Below are 5,999 nucleotides of genomic sequence, written 5' to 3'. Positions count from 1 at the left end.
GCTCCTGCCCCCCCCCCCCCCCATGGACCTCTGTGCTGTCTATAACTAAGTTATATCTAAGCTTAACTCCATCTTTCCATCCACCCATGGCAGTTGAAGAGGTAGTTTTAGCTGCAACTGTAGACTAGCCTAATGTATCTTAAATAAGGAATTTAGGTGACAGAAAATAACTCTGTAAAATAACGTTTTATGAAAATGTGATAATACATTTTTAACAAATACTGAAATATTTTTTACTTTTAATATCCCTACTGAAACAACTTTGAGATAGTATTTCTCATCTAAAATGTGTGCAAAAGTAATGAGTGGTCACTTTTTGTTGTAATAATAGCATATTAAGTAATAAAACAGCCTGCTAACTATGTCATATTTTTATTTGCAGTGGCTGGTCTGTAGGGCACCTTGTTCCCTTCTGTTTATATCCATTTATTTTTAAATGGAGTGTTAACTTAGTGCAAACATATACTATTCTGTGGTATAAAGAACTGTTTTTGTTGACAGTCATGTCTTTGACAGGCAGTTTTGGGATGACCATCTGTGGCCTTGAGTGATGAAACATCCTAATATATGAACTGTGCCTTCTTTAAAATACGTATTGTGCTTGAAATATGGTGAGGTGTTCAAAACATAAATATAGGATAAGCTGCATGCAAGTTACTTATACATGCTGTGTTGTGGCGGGATACAGTTCAAAGGAAGAGGATGTATTGGGAAATTTTATGAGCATGTGCCATCATTGTTCTCTTTGTGCAGGAAATAACAACTGTACATAGGGATGTAGACATTTCCCCCGTCTTTCTTTGGGTCAAGGGACCTGGATCAAAGGAAGATGCAGTTCCAAGGCATGTTGGAGTAGGTGGTCCCTGCTCTTCAAAACACCACAGGGAGTATTTAAGAAACTCCTTAGGACTACATTAGCTTTTCCAAAGAGCTGTCTTCATATTCTGGCCTCAGCCAAAACCCTTTGAAATCTTTGGTAAGTATTGAAAGAAAACAGTTTGGAGAACTGTAGCCAGTATTGGAATTTGTTCCATGAATACAAATAAATATGCTTCTATGGTAGTGTGCAAGCATTCGAATGAACCAGTCTAAGTCGTGCAATTTAGTTTGAGTGGCCTAAACTCTGTTGATAGAGCATCCTGAAAGTATTTGGTGTTCACGGGAGAAGGTGCACAGGCAGCCTGCACTGGTGACAGCCCACAGATAGAGAACCCCTGTGTGCATATCCCAGCATGTCCTAAAGCCTTCCCAGGCTGACAGAGATTGCTAAGAGCAGCTAAGCACACAAGGCAATGTCGAGTGGCTGGCCTCCAGTGAGAAACATATGGGGAACTACCAGGCATAGTAACCCCTCCTTCTCTTCCCTACATTGCTCCCTGCTCTGAGGCTCCCAGAGAGAGGCCTTGAATATGGCCTCTCTCTTGTTAGGAACAAGTGCTACAGCTTCTATGCATACACCCTGCCATGGATCCCTACCCCTTGTGTACAAGTCCATAGATCCAGGAACTGTGGCATGTCCTTCTTGTTACCCTATGCAACTAGTTAGAGGCCGTGGGAGATTATACATGTCTGTTTGCAGGTTTCCTGGAAGATAATCATGCTGGCACATAACTTTCAGCTTAAGATCCAGCCTAGGATCCTGCCACATGGAGCCATTTACTCTATCTTACCACCAAGAATCTTGAGTTCCTTCTACCTAGCTGATGAAGCCTCCTCAGTGCAATTGACTCTGGGGTGCCCTTGAATGCTCCTTTAATGTTATATGTCTTCTCCATATGTAGCTTTGCAGGCTGAATTGTATGAGGTGGGGCTGACTATTTTACTCAGCTATTGATTATTGAAAGTTTGCTTTTAGCAGCCTGGGGTGCTCTGGGATCACCTCCAGAACACCAAGCAGTGGTTCAAGGCCCACAAGACCAATAGTAACTGGTACACTTTCCTGGGCACCTAGGACAACTGACAAGAGGGGCCATGAAGAACTTCCACATGTGCCAGGCTACCTTCATGGACATTGTTACCCAGTGGGGCCCCCAACTGAGCAGCATAAGCCCACCCCTGACTCCAGAGAAGCAAGTCACCATAGCCATCTGGAATTTTCTACCCCCAACAGCTTTCACATTATCACGTAAAATGACGTTCAGAGTTGAGGTCTGGGAGACGTGTGGGGTCATCCAGGAATTGTTGGCAAATGTAGCAGTCTCTTGTATTCCTCTATGAAGTCTCCTAAAATTTCAAACCCAACATGATAGGTCACCTCCCCCCTCCCCATGATTTTCCAAGGTAATGAATAGTACTTCTGGGAGAGAGTAAGGATTGCCACAAAGCATAAATCTCTTGCAACCATACATAAGTTTTTGTGAGGTATTTGGGTCTCCCTCTCTCTACCTACTGTCCTTGACTCTATGAAGTGGAGAAGCAAAGTCTTCTCTCTGGCTTTACTTCCTATTCCCAGTCTTCTTTGAATATAAGCTGAAAGAGTTGCCCCCTTACAGCCATATTCCTCGGCTCCATTCTCCCACTTAGGACTCATATAAGTAGTTGTTTGTTGTTATAAGTAGTTGTTTGCACTATCAGCAAGAAGTTGTGACAAGGAAACCTTGGGCTTAGCTGTTACATTATCTTGCTGAGCTGAATGAGATGGATCTTTTCTATTAAAAGCTTAGAACTTAAAAAAAATAAAGGAAGAATACTGAGTTAAATTTTCAGCGCTCACACAAGCTTCCAAACTTAGTGTTGCATTCAGGCAGTTTCTCACACCCCTACATACTAATGTGGATTTCCTTTTTCCATGTAAATGTCAAATGACTTGCATACCTACTTTAGACACCAATATGCAATTTTAGACCTGTATTTAATAGAAAATAAGAAAAGATTGTTTTTTCAAATACAATACTACAGTTATGAAAAGATACTACGTAGGTAATTCTAGCTGAGATCATAATAGGAGCTTTGCCCCTGGTAAACTGTAGCAGAAGCTACAGAGGGCTTCTGTAGAGCAGAGCCAGTAAGAAATATAGTACTTCAGCAGGGGTTATGTGGGTAGGCCATACCTATGCTTCTCACTGATGGCGGTTAGAAAAAAAATAGGAAAGGGAGCAGAGAAGGAAGGAAATTGAGGAGGAGGGGGAAATGGAGCATGCTATTATTTTTCCTTCCAAAACAAGCTCTGAAAAAACAGGAGCGCTTTTAAGCTTGAGTGAAGAGCCTGCCAAACTGAGGATCACTTTCCATCTTTAAGCCTCCTGTAATTTTTCTGCAAAACCAAGACAGGCCAACAACACTGAAAAAGTAACTAGTGCTTGAAGTTAATAATACTTTACTTTTTAAGCTTGCATTGAGGGTACTTGAAATAGGAATCAATCTGAAGATTTCTGTTTCTTTATTCTTCTGGATTTATTAATAGGCTGTCCTATGTCGGGCCTATGCTTTCTGAAAATAGGTGCTAGGTTGAGCAAAATGTACGGTATTCTGAGGCAGAACACAGGGCAGGGTGGCACCTTAGGGTGCCTGTACATTATGGGGGAGGCTGCTCCAATATGCTGTAATTACAGCATGTTGGAGCAGACTTGATTAATTGAATCCACATGAGCATGGTAATTACTGTGCCTAGCCTCCACATCTTGTGTATTAGCATCCCTGCACTTCAAAATGGTGGTGGGAGTGATGCCTTAACTAAAGCTTATTTGATGAGCTTTAGATAAAGTGCCTTCTCCACCATTTTGAAGTGTGGGGACGCTATACATGAGATGCTCCGGGCACTTTAATTAGAGCAGCTCTTGGGGCCACTCTTATTAAAGCTCCCCCCTCCCCCACACTGCTGGAACACATGTAAAAACTCCCTTAGAGCCTAAGCAGTGCTACCTTGCCCTGCCTTCTGCCTGACTTCAGACTAACATGTGTAACGCCTCTCTCTAGGCAGTGTTGTTTTATATCAGAAGAAACTCTTATCCATGATATGTAGGCACATGACAAGTAAATTATTCCCTACTGTTTACCTCCTGAGAGACCAACAACTGTGTGGTCTGGAAGACTGTAAACCGATTAGATTGCATATGCAAATGACTGCAATTTGATTGCTTTATTTGGAGTCTGGTAATTTCTTTCCAGACATCTAACTTTATTTCCTTTTAAACGACAGCTTAGAAATCAACAGTTAAGCTGTTCATGAGCACAGTAGGGAGATTTCCAGCTATTTTCAATAAATGCATTAAGAATATACGTAACAATTAGAGTTCGGCCAAAACCACAAAGCTAGGATCCAAGTCACCTGTGATGTTACACTAGGCTTAGAGGTGGCTCTGAGGATATGTCTTAAAGTGACTTATCATGGGAGTAATAAAGTTTCTTGGAGGCAGGGAGCCTATTTAGTCTTTCGCTTCACTTTTGAATACATTTAAGTTAAAAATGCATTTGAATGACACCTTTAAAATAGTGCTATAGTGGAAGGAAATTGTATTCCTGATGCCCTTTGTTATGGCTGATTATTATAAAGGCACACATTACCATTGAGGATTGAATATTTGTCTGTGATTCATGTGTAGTAACATTAACAGGTATCCTGGATCTGGAATATCTCTTCTTGAAGCATGATTATTCTTATTTACAGCAATGAAGCACTATGCTCTTCAGAGTTAAGGAGGCTGGGCAAAGGTCAATAGGAGCTCAGCTCAAGGCTTTTTACAATTCAACCTTTTCTCCAACAACACACAGGGTGAGGAAGTCCAAGATGTGGTGTTTCAGTCTCTTGAATGTTTTTTGGCTTTCACTTCAGCTTGTATTTAAAGCCGGATAACTGTTTTAAAGGGCATTTGAATTCAGAGTCCTTTGTTGCATACTGTTCCCATGTCTATTTAAGAGGTGTTCCATGCGCTTTTGGCAGATGATATTTCCAGCCATTTTGAACTGTTTAAATAAGGCAGATTGCTGAACTGGCTGCTGTTGCTGCACATGCTGTAATTAAACTTCAGGCTTTTGAAATTATGGCTTAAGTTCAGCAGTTTACTGTGAAGAAGCAGGAGAAATAAAAGAATGGGAATGTTGTGTTCAGAATATTCCTCTGGATTATCCTTTAGATGGTCATTTTGTGTTTACTGTAGCATGAGGCCAGCGAATAGATTTATGGAAAGAGTCAGGCCCCTGGAGCATGGCAGGACTTAACTTTATTGTTTTTATGTTAATTAAGAAGAAAAGCATTGGGACTGGTCCTTACAGTCATAAGGCTGCATCTTTACCAGACACTTGGTTTGGCATTTTGCCTGCATGTGGAGGGTGTAGGACAACAAAGGGGGAAGATGTTTTGGAAAGAGGGCCTAACCTGTCTGAAACTATTGAACTTGCACACTGCAAGATGACTGCTTTTTAGTACTCCAACACCATCAAACTGCAGTTTTCAATACAGAAAGTAAACTGACTGACTCCCTTGTGGGTAGGAGTACTGAAATAGGATCCCCTTTCTAGTATATTCTACTGTTTCAGTTATGGGTCTATAGTTAATACACCTTAAAGGCCAAATTCATGCGCACACACACACACACATACCCACACCCACCCATCCACACACAGACACACACAGAGTTATTTGCATAGTTAGCTAATACTGGATCCATTAATTTTGAGCATGCAAGTGACAGTGTAGAGTCTATGCCTAACTTTGCAACATAAAAGACGTATTATAGAACTGCACACTAGCAGGGAGAAAATATATCTGTGTAAGTAGGCAGACAGAAAAAAACCTCATAGACTCTGTCCCAGGGAAGCTGGGACTATGGGGAAACCCCGGGCCAAAACCAAAGGGGGAAGAAAGCCCATACTTACCCCTCACAGGAGCCGGAGGTAACAGTGGAGTGCAGGCCAGAAAACCGTCCGCGTGATTCATTAGCCGCGCTCATATTCAGCTGGGGCCAGGTGACGTCAGCGAGAGACGCCACCCGGCAGGAATAAAGTGCAGCCCCGGGGGCACAGGTGGGGGGCAGAAGACAAGGAAGCCCGTGGGGGAACCC

The sequence above is a fragment of the Alligator sinensis genome, unplaced genomic scaffold (genome assembly GCF_000455745.1).
Source record: "Alligator sinensis unplaced genomic scaffold, ASM45574v1 scaffold1311_1, whole genome shotgun sequence".
Taxonomy (NCBI): domain Eukaryota; kingdom Metazoa; phylum Chordata; order Crocodylia; family Alligatoridae; genus Alligator; species Alligator sinensis.
Note: the sequence above shows the minus strand (reverse complement) of the source record.